The sequence below is a fragment of the Budorcas taxicolor genome, chromosome 5 (genome assembly GCF_023091745.1).
Source record: "Budorcas taxicolor isolate Tak-1 chromosome 5, Takin1.1, whole genome shotgun sequence".
Classification (NCBI taxonomy): Eukaryota; Metazoa; Chordata; class Mammalia; order Artiodactyla; family Bovidae; genus Budorcas; species Budorcas taxicolor.
In genome coordinates this window covers 88,643,249-88,654,596 of record NC_068914.1, presented here as the reverse complement: position 1 = coordinate 88,654,596, position 11,348 = coordinate 88,643,249, and the positions used below count along the sequence as shown (strand labels likewise).

Sequence of the window (11,348 nt, the reverse complement as noted above, 5' to 3'; positions counted from 1 at the left end):
TTACTTGGTCCCAAGAACATTAATGATGGAAGAGGTTTTAGAAATTAGGGCTCTATTATTTATTCAGCATTCACCACAGGATGCTTAGCATTATCGTGTCTCTAATTTATCTCCCCAACTGACATTTTGATTCTTACGTACAGGTTCTGGGACTTAGAGTTCTTGGTATTCCCTGACATCCTTGTGTCTTATTCACTGTAAATGTGTAATAAATATTTGCAAAAGGTTAGACCCAAGGTTATTTCAAATACATGCATACACATATACATTAATATGTATACAAATATATACATATACTGGAGAAGGAAATGGCAACCCACTCCAGTAGTTTTGCCTGGAGAATCCCATGGACAAAGGAGCCTTGATGGGCTACAGTCCATGGGGTCACAAAGAGTCAGACACAACTGAGCTACTAACACACACACACACACACAAACACACACACATATACATTTTAAAATTTGAAATAACTCTGGATCTTTTTACATCTGTGTTTGTATCTTCAAAATGCATTGAGTTTATTTCACAGTTAATTTACTCTAAAGGAAACATTTTAAATACATGTAGTTATAAACCATTGCTGAAGCATTCTTTCTTCCCTCACAGAAGGTCATTGGTCTTCTCTTCAGGGAATGTTCTCTTCTGTCTACTGAAATACAATGTAGCTTTACTTTTCTTCTTTATTTCCTGATCCCAAATATAATCTCCACACATGCACTATCTTTGTAGGTGAAATACTTCCTGCCTCAGTGAAATCCAGCTCCCAAATGAATTTCTGTTGGTTTAGAGAGCAACTTGAGGATTCTGCATTTGGCACCATTCAGTTTCCTTGGCATCTCTCCACAGTCACCATTTAGAAAACTCCAGGTCGGCAGGATTTCAATCCATCATACACTCTGTGGAGATTAAAAAAGGATTGCATTACATTGGCTTGAAAATGTGATGGAAAATGAAATTTGCTTTACCCAGAAAGGAAGCTTTTGAAACTCAAATTGTTCTAATAGGACCTTTATACAGAGATCTTTGAGTAAAATGGCATAGGTGGTGAAAGTTCCTTCTTATTTAGACTGTCACGATATAAGTATCACAATTTTAAAAATCACTCACATGAATAGAGAAAATAATATGATTATGTTTATGGTCTTAATTACAAAGCAAGCTTGGATTAAGATCTTAAGAAAAGTCCTAAGTACTGAAGAGATTATAATGCATATGAAATAATATCCTATTATTTACTTTAAGATTAAACCATCTTAAAGTTAAATAAGTGTGAGGAAGTCCCAACAAGGTGCAATTATTTTCTATCTATGCATTTGTAAAAATAGCAAATTCTTTACAAAAAATTTTTTTGGGTTCTGGTTTGCTGGTGCCTTAAATACATACTTCATCTGCCTCTTGGGTAATTCTGCTTATATAAATGTAAATGTATTAAAAAAGGTCTGGAAAGGAGTATGCCAAATCATTAACAGTGGTTACACCTGAGGAGTGGGCTAGGGAATGGGGAACACTTTATTTTTCCATTTTATTCTATTTTTCCCCCTAATCACCTATAGTCATTTTATTTCATGCACAGTCATTAAAAACTAACATGCCAGTAGAGTAAAATACCTCATCCTTTTTTTCTATCAAAATTTCATATTAAAGTGCTTATATTTGATACAAGTGAATGCAATATAGAGATGCAGTATATGTAATGTATAGAATGTAATATAGAAATCATCCTTCAAATTGCATTGATTTTTCTTTCTCTTTCATCCAATAACATGGTTAGACAGCTGCTCACTATTAGTTTTTTCCCCCTATATTTCTGCTAATAATCATCACCACTAACATCCATTGAGCTCTTTCAGTCTGCCAGGCACTGGTACAAGAGCTCTGCGTGTATTATTTTAAATATTTTAAAATTTTATTTGGATTCACTAAGTCTTATAGTTTGGCTTTCCTGATGGCTCAGCAGGTAAAGAATCCTCCTGCAATGCAGGAGACACAGAAGACTTGGGTTTGGTCCCTGGGTTGGGAAGATCCCCTGGAAGAGGACATGGCAACCAACTCCAGTATTCTTGCCTGGAGAAGCCCATGGACAGACTAGTCTGGAGGGCTACAATCCAAAGGGTTTCAAAGAGTTGGACAAGACTGAGTGACTAAGTACAGGGTCCTAGTCATGGCACACAGGATCTTCATGGGAGCACTGAGCTTTCTAGTTATGGCCCGTGGACTTAGTTGTCTGGGGCATGTTCCCTGACCAGGAATTGAACCTGGGTCTGCTGCATTGCAAGGCAAATTCTTAACCACTGGACTCCAGGGAAGTCACTCCATGTATTAATTTGTTGAACTCTCACAACAAACCCTGTGAAGTGGGTATTATTATTATTGTCATTTTACAGTTGAAGAGAAAAAGGCTGGGGAGGTTTAACTCAACGTTGTACAAGCAAGGCCACACAGCTAGCAAGTGATGGAACTGAACTATGTCTCGGGCCTTCTGACTTCAGATTCCATATAGGAAAGATGGAGGGAGAGGAACTAGTTTGTGGTTTAAAGTTTTTTCTTTATTTCATAGCTGGCATATACACTTTTGTCTAATTGGGAGGTGACTAAAGGCATCTGGGTCTGGTTGATGTGTTGGCTGAAAATTACTATGATTATGAGGATGATTATTATAGTATTTAGTAATTATGCAGTGCTTTATACTTCAAAGAGCTGTGCTTTATAATCATTTATTAGCTATGTCTCACATCTCTACAATATAAAGATGCACTTATCATGCATTTTTGTAGATGGAGAAACTGAGGCAGAGTAAGATGGGTTACATCCATCTTCATAAGGAAGTGTGAAGGCAGTATGCAACTTGCTGAGACTTGCTAAACTTGCTGAGACTTGCTAAACAGGACAATAGTTTAGTTTTTTACGCCTTTTAAAAGAAAATGTAAGTTCCAAATTTTTTCTCCATTTAAAATTACATATTAAATGTAAAATGCTGATGACATATTTGAATGTTGATGAGGAATGTTGATGACCATTCCTCTGTTTTTAAGCTTTTATTGTATTTGTGTCAATGTGACTTTTTTGCTCAAATTCAACCTTGCTATCTCCCATTTCTCTGCACAAGCATAATTTGACTACAGATAACTGGTTTCCAGTGTCAATATTATATCGCTTCAAATTGCTTCCATTGTCTTTAAAAGATGCCTATTTTTTACCACATGCATAGGACTCTTTAAGATAATTTGCAATAAAAACAAACAGTGTAAGAATTATATTGGAATTAAAGGAAATCTTGGACATCTGCAGTTTGTACACTTCAAAACTGAAGATTATAAACGTGTCAGTATGACTTGGGATAAAAGGGGGAGAGAGATGAGAAGGATCTGTGTGGGTTTAATATAGCACCCCATAAAAGGCCTGGAAGAGATACATGGATTCTTCTATAAATCTAGTAGTCTCTTTCGGTTGGGAGGCAGTCATGACCGTAGCACATGGGAAAGGCTCAATAAATATTAATTTAGTGGTTAAGACCATGTCTCTGGAGACAGACTGCCTGGGTTCTAATCATGGCTCCATTACTTGCGTGTTACCTGAACTAGCTCTGCTTTTGTTTCTTCATCCAGGAAAAATAAAATCACAACCCATAAAGTTAATCACGAAGTTTATTCAAGTATTTGTTATTATTTGTCATTTCTGTTTCCAAGGCACTTGACAAATAACATCAGCTACAATGCCTGTAAAATGTTGGTGGTAATCGTATTTATAATCTGATGCCTGCGCTTGCTTGGCTAGTTTAGAAATGGTACAACATGGTACCCCACAATTTTCTATCCCAGAAAAACAATTTAAAATTACCTCAAAATACATATTATATAAGGCAGAATTCTATTTTTGTTTCTCTAAGATTCCCATATGATTCCACACACCAGTGGCTCCAACCTCAGTGTGTGCCATGAAGATTTCATGTGTGAGTGAAGCCAACTCATTGTACTACTGAAAAAAGAGCTGCACAGGAGCTAAGGGCATTGACACTTTGTGGGATGCATGCCCAGTTTGGCATAGTGTCCAAATTTTCAAGAGACACCAGAAATTGGGATTGTTATTTTACATGACATTACTCAATTTAAGATTTTTGACTCAATTTACTTCTTGGTACAGAACTCTGTGGGTCAAACAACACAGTTGAGGCCATTTGTCAAATCTCTGCCAAATATACATAGATATGATAGATATGAGTACGCTGTGCTGTTATTCAAACCGGTTTTTAAAGCACTTGTGCAAAGACATGAATAAAAGGTAAAGAAGATGAAATATGACAAAGCCTTCATGAAACTCACAAGTCTAGTGGAGCGGTAGGCAATAATGTCGCAGAAGAGAGTGAAAAATGGCATAGCAGAATGTGGAGATTTAAGTATTTGATCAGGCCTACATTAAAACAAACAAACAAAAACCACAAAGAACCCCATTATTTCAAAAGTTGGCAAACTGGTGGACACCCAAGTAGATGGCTCTTTTGTTTAACAAAACACCTGAATGGATTTTTGGGGTGGGAGCTATGCATAGACAGGGCGACAGCCTTGCACAGTTCCAGGGGGACCATTCCTATTGTGCCCTGTGCAATCGGCACCCCCTTGAGCACCATTTAGGTTGTATTCTTTGTGAATGGTACCTCCTGGAATTGTGCAAGTTGGCAACTCTGTCAACAAAGATAGGCCTAGAGTCTGGTCTGAGAGGAGGATTGAGAGCTAAATCCTTCTACATAATAAAGTGGGAGGAATTTTAAGTCTTTGCTTAGCGGGTGGAGGCAGGAGGGTGGAGGGATGCTTGTAATGGGGAAAAGAAAAGGGTTTGGAGAAAAGATGTTTAGGATGAGGATGGGCCAGCAATGTAACAACAACCTGGAGCCTATGAACCTGGTGAGAGATTTCTTGTAATTTTTAAGAGAGATACGTATACTCCTTTGTTATCCTCTCTAACCTCCAGTAGATACTGATAAATGAAGTCAAATGCTTTTTCTGTGGCATCAGCTACAATCTTTGAACCTCTTATGTACGAATCGGGAGATAACCACGAAAGACTCAGTGCTCAGGCTCACGTAGCAACACTTGGCTAAACATATTAGCACTATAATAACTTGTCTTTTTATTGCTTTTCTTCAAAAAAGTTCAGAGTACTTATGCTTTTATTTCCTCATTTGTTCTAACATTCCAGTGTGGAAGGGGGAGATTTATGATAACATTATTTAGAGATGGAGAAATTGAAATAGAGATTAAATCACTTACTCAATGTTGCATAGTTGGGGTGGTGAAGCCCACAGCGGAATTTGGTTCCACAGGCTCCTGCCACGAAGTAGAGAGATCATGAGTTTTGGAATTAGAGGGATCTTTGTTTGAACAACCCTGATTTCTCCCCCTTAATAAGAATGTGGCCTTTAAGTCAATTACTTCATCTAAGCCTCAGTTTTTCTCTTCTGTACAATTAAGGCCATAAAACTTCATAGTAGGGTAGTGAAGATCAATTTAGAAAATGCAGGTTAAGCCCTTGCACAGAGTAGTTTGCAAATGAGATTAGTTCCACCTCCAACCCAGTAGTATCTGGTTAAATTTCAGTACAAACTGACAGTAATCAAAAAAGAATCCTATTAATTTTTTTTCTAGCCTCCTCTCCTACTGAAAGCAAAACATAAATAAATAAATCACTTAATTTACTGGGAAGAACTTTTGCTTCAGTAGAGTTATTTCTGTTGGGGATAATTAGAAAAAAAAGGGGGGGTGGGGATTTGTGGAAGACAAGATAGTGGAGTACAGAGGTTCTAAAGCTTGAGAATATATCAGAACCACTGAGAAGGCCTGTCAGAACACAGACAGCTGGGCCCCACACCAGTTACGAGGTCTGGAGTGAGGCCTAATAATTTGCATTTGTAACAAGTTCAAAGATGATGTTGATGATAGTAGTCCAGAGACTACACTTCAGAGAAGCACTAGCATGGTTAAGTGAAATTCTGGGGGTGAGGTCCAGCCCTCTGTGTTTTGACATGACCTTTCGGTGATTCTGATGCATTCACAAGACTGAGAACCTCTGGCATAGTGGTGAAAAAGCAGCTGAGGAGGAAGACTCACATTCAAATCCTGGCTGCACCAGTTACTAGTTAGATGACCAGATTCAATGACAAACCTGCAGCGCCACTGCATCCAGCAGGGAGCCTGACAATGTCTGCGATTCAGGGTTCTTCTCGCTATCCCTCTAAGCCCTCGGTGGAAAGCAGTGAGTCCTGCCAGCCCAGACTATGTTTTTTACTTCTTCACACTCCAAGGCACGAAAGGTTGATAAATTTGGCCACTAGAGAAGTATTTACAAACATTTCTGTGATCACAGGAAGAAAATAAGGCAGCACTGTTAAAAAAAAAAAAAGGCCAAAAGCAAAGGCATTGTTTGCATCTTTCAATTCGTAATAACAGGTTGTGAACTATTTTCATTTCCCCTGACTTTCTTAGTAGAAAATTTAAAAAATCTTCCTCTTCCTCCCCCACAGTTTTAAGAGATGCTTGTAAATTTGTTCGGCAGATAGTATGCATGCTAAGCGCTCCCTGCCAGCCCCTGACCCAGAATCTAGTCTCAAATACAGAAACTACCTCAGATGTTTGGTGCCTTTCTGATTTTGTGGCTGAGGAATCTTTCTTTTTTCCGCCTCCTTTTCATGCCTGTCCTCTGACTCTGGGTCCTCGAACTGTCTCAGCTCACAGTGTCACAAGTACCCAGGCTGGCCCCAGGACATTGTTTGGCTCACCTACCTTCATTTTTCCCATTGCAAAAACCTCTGTTGTTTAGTCCCTAAGTCACCACCGACTCTTCTGCGACCCTATGGACTGCAGCCTGCCAGGCTCCTCTGCCCATGGGATTTGCCAGGCAAGAATACTGAAGTGGGTTGCCATTTCCTTCTCCAGGGGATCTTCCTGACCCGGGGATTAAATCCATGTCTCTGGCATTGCAGGGGGATTCTTTACCACCGGTACTCTTGGGAAGCCCTGTACTCTTTTATTTCCTTATTTCCTTCACTAACCTTTTCAATCACCTATGAGTAATCTGTAGTTTTCCAAATTACCTCCTTCTAGAGTGATTCCACTGGAGGAAAAACTGTTCCTATTAGTGACAAGGTATGAGAATGGTTGATTTTTACCCAGACCAGGTGGTGCTAGTGGTAAAGAATCTGGCTGCCAATGCAGGAGACGCCAGTTCCATCCCTCGGTCGGCAATATCCCCTAGAAGAGGGCATGACAACCCACTCCAGTATTCTTGCCTGAAGAATGCCATGGACAGAGGAGTCTGTTGGGCTACCGTCCATAGCGTTGCAGAGTCGGACACAACTGAAGCAACTTCGCACACAGCATTTTTATTTTGAGTTCCTCTAACAATCCAGAGATGATTATATATGTGTGCGTGCGTGCACATGCAAACACACATACACAGCAACTATATTAAACATATCACAAAGGAGGAAAACGGTCCTAGAGAGGTAAAGTAACTTGCCCAGGGTGAAAAAATAAAAGTATAAAATAACAGGACCCAGGCAGTAAGCTTCCAGTTTCCCAGTTCTTGGCCTCAAGTGATGCAATAAAGGAATATAATTTGATTCCTGTCCTCAAAGAACTTAAAACTCGTGTTAGGGATGGGTGAAATTTATACACACAACATGAGTTAAAATAAAATCAAGAACTAATGTTTGCGGTATCGGGTTTGGTCTATTTAGACCGGTTTCCTCCTTTGCCAGAAGTAAAGGATAGCACCAACCTCAAGGGATTTGAGGACGATTAACTAAGCTAAGCGCCGAAAAGCTTAATACAGTGTCTACCACGCAAATAAATGTTTAGTAGTATTTTTAAAGGAGGCAAAGTGGGGTGGTAAGAATACTGGAGAAGGTCGGAAGGCGGGTGAAGGCGCTGGACCTTTGCACCTAAATCTTCTGAGCCTCAGTTTTCTCCTCTGTAAAATCAGGTGGCCTGAGTAGAACACGTCGAAGAGCTGTAAACGATTCACCCGGAGTTTGGGGAAAGGCGGAGCCGCGGGGCAGAAAGGGTTAGCAAGGAGCCCGGGGGCGGCTTTGCGGGCGCCGGCGGCAGAGGCCCCGCCCCGTCCCGCTTGGGAGGCCCTGGCAGCTCCAGCCCGCGAGCAGTTCCGGTGCCAAAACCCTTCCCTCCCCCGCTCCCCCGGAAGTGCTTTTCTAGGGTTCGGGCCGTAGAGAGGCCTTGTAGGCACAGCCGCTGAGGCTTGGTCGGCCTGAGGAGGGGCTCCTACCCGTGTGGGAGCCCAGGGTTTAGCGCCGGTCGACCCGCACCTTGGCCCCTCTCACCTCCCGGGCCGACGGTGAGTGGCCGGGGGAGTGAACTGGCGACGGCCGCGGGCCGCGTCGGGGCTGGCGCTCTCGGGCCCCCGCTACCCGCTCTGGGCTCCAGGCTGCGGGCCGGGCTGTCGGGGTTCGAGAAAGGGGGTTGTCGACCGCCGCGGTTTTCGCCGAGCCCGGGGGACTGGAAGGAGCGGGCGGTGGGGGCCGTGGGGTGGGCGGGGCGGAGCCAGGGAGTGGGTTCCCGGAGCTGTTGTTGCTGTTGGGAGAGTTAAGAATGGGCTGGGCCTCTGTCCATCCAGCCCCCTCATTTCTGCTCCCCTATAACCTCGCGCTGTCTCTGGGATTTGGTTTTTCTGTGTCCGACCCGGGGCTGGGAATCTGGACGTCAGACTCAATCGTGGGCTGTAGTTGACTTTGGCGATCTCTAGGTCTGTCGTCCGGGTCAGTAATTAGCTGGGGTCCCAGGAGTGTCGTCTCTTCGGTCCCAGGACGGGGCGATGCGTGTGTAGACACCAGAGATCTTCTGCAAGGCTTTCCGTCTAGACTGGTGTAGGGGTTGCTCAGGATCGGTTTGGACTGCGCTTGGGACCGGTGTTGGAGGCGTAGGGCAGTGTGGCACCAGCATGCCTCCCATGATCTTTACTCACTGGAAAGCTTACTCAAGCGCTTGTTGAAGTCACTTCTTAAAACAACAAACTTGCTTGAGGAAAATCAGGAGTTCAGGTAAGTTCCCTTATTTTCTCCACCGACGTTAGGAATGATGCTACTCTCTAATCTGCACTCCTAATTTCTGTGGCTATCTGAAGTCAAAGTGGTTTGGTGAGTTCAGTCTGCGGTTGTTGTAAGAATTGACTGCGTAGGGTTGGAGAATTATTATACCCTCCCTTTCTTAAAGTTTGTTTACCTTCATGTTTGGAATTGTCATTTTTCTTAACTTTTAAAGAAAAATTGTGCCCTGTAACTCCAAGGAGATTCCTTAGACTGTTACAGCTGTTACTGCAATGCAGAGGTTCACACAGGTGGCCAGAGGTGTTTTTGTTGTTGTTGTTTTTTGCTGCTGTTTTATAATATTAGATGTTTACTTCAGATAAATTGAGTCTTTCGTAGAGGACAAAGTGATGTAGGTCGTTGTTTTTAGCGAACAGGTTTTAGGTAATAAACAGCACCCGAAAGGTTTGTAGGAAATACGATTTCCCACATTTACTAGTGATTTTAAAATTATGATCATAAAGGAATACAGTTACTGTTGATTTTGACTGCCAGCAGATAACCATTACTTTTGCAGTGTAGAGCATACGCTCACCACCTTTGTGAAACCAGTGACACTTTCCTGTACTTCTCATCTTGTGCTTGTATTAGGACTTATGCTCTAGTTTTTTTGGGAGTACTTATCTCATTCTCCTTCCACCACCGGAAGGGAGTAATCTCATGAATTGGGGAAAATAGACTGAAGTGACTATTCAGGGAGCTGTCTTATGCACAAGAAAATTGATTTCACCATTGTTGATCTTCTACAGGTAAAGGGTGGATGATTTTTAAAGTCCCTGCAAAAGATTGTGGAGTGAAGACTAGCTGCCCAACTTTTAGACTTAGATAGAAACTGTAGATTCTCAGCTATTTGAAATGCTTGGGATTGAAATTGAGAGGATCTGGAAAAGGAGTCAGGTTAGATACAGTTATGAATTGGTACTGAAGGTGTGATAGTGTGTTTTGAAGGCAAAGATTTCAAGAATTGTAAGAATAGAAAAAGGAAAAATCAGCTGCCCAAAGTAAATTTAATTATGCTCACGTTAATTCAGCAGATACTGAACATTTGCATTGGAAATTATATTATTCAAGTCAGTTCAACAGATATTGCCGTGTTAGGCATCAAACTTTGTTAGGCAACCATGTAGGAGCAAGAAAAGATACAGCCATAACAACTAAGCTTCATGTTTTGGCAGTAATTTTCTAAGGTGTGTCAGAAGTCATGAAGAGCGTATTAAATATTTAGGCATATTAAATTTTTTTTTTCTAATTGGAGGTGAGTGCTTTGTGCTTCATGAAAACCACTGCTAGGCATTAGAGGATGCAAAGATTAAGTCTTGAGTCTTAAGGAATTTGAAATCTAGGAGATGTCATATATTTGTATAATTTACAGCATATAAAAATAAATACTTCCTATGTGAGTGGTTTGACCTAAGTTTGGAGTTGTACGAAAGGAAAATGGGTTCATTTTTATCTAGAGTAAAATGGAAGGTGGTAGCGGTATAGTAATGCTTTTAAAGTTAGCGCTGAAGCTATTATTTATTGAGCATTTCATGCACACCAGGCTCTGTGCTAGTTGCTTTACATACCTTTTCTAAGCTTCACAACAATATCTGAGCATATTTCTTAATAATGAGGTCACTGACACTTAAGTGACTTATCTGGACTCTGTAGTAGCAGGTAACTGAGCCCTCGTTTGAATACAAGTCTGTCTCAGGCCAAAACCTGTGTGTTTTTGCTACAACATGCTAATCCCAATAAACCAGCAGCCTGAGTTCAACATTACCGAGGGTAAGACTTTTCTAAGACAAAAATTTAGGGGCTGGAAGTAGGTGGATGAAGAAGGCTTTTTAAATAAAGGGAATGATGTGAGCACAAGTATGGAGGTGGGAAAGTTCATTATGTACTCAGAGGAAAGTATGTAGACCAGCTTACCTAGGATATAGGGTTCATTTTGGGGAATAAGAGATGAGGTTTGAAATATAAATTGGGGCTAGATTGTAGAACATGTTTAAATGCTGTATTTCAGAGTATTTGGGAGGTAATGAGAAACTACCAAGGTTTAATAGTGTAGCATGTAGAATGATTTGTTGTATAAAGCCAATTTTCAAGAGAATATAAATAATAGGAAAAGGCAGTGAGGGTATCATGATTTAGGTAGGTGGGCGGGAGTAGGGATTGTTGAGAAAGATTTGGAGGAATTGGAGGCTGAAGATTACACTCATTTTGATTGTAGGTGACGGCACTGGTGGTATTACTAAAAATATGGGCAAGGAGG

General features: G+C 41.2%; 1 long non-coding RNA gene and 1 pseudogene across 1 annotated transcript; both read right to left on the bottom strand.

Annotated features, from left to right (window-relative positions):
• Positions 1–750: 750 nt before the first annotated feature.
• On the bottom strand, positions 751–7,990 carry LOC128049043 (uncharacterized). The gene is made up of 3 exons (XR_008199424.1): positions 7,891–7,990; positions 5,265–5,321; positions 751–896 (listed from the first exon to the last, which is right to left on the bottom strand). It is a non-coding gene; the product is annotated as an uncharacterized LOC128049043 (long non-coding RNA).
• A 22-nt stretch (positions 7,991–8,012) lies between these two features.
• Positions 8,013–11,348, bottom strand: part of LOC128048131 (E3 ubiquitin-protein ligase MARCHF6-like) — a 37,918-nt pseudogene continuing 34,582 nt past the window's right edge.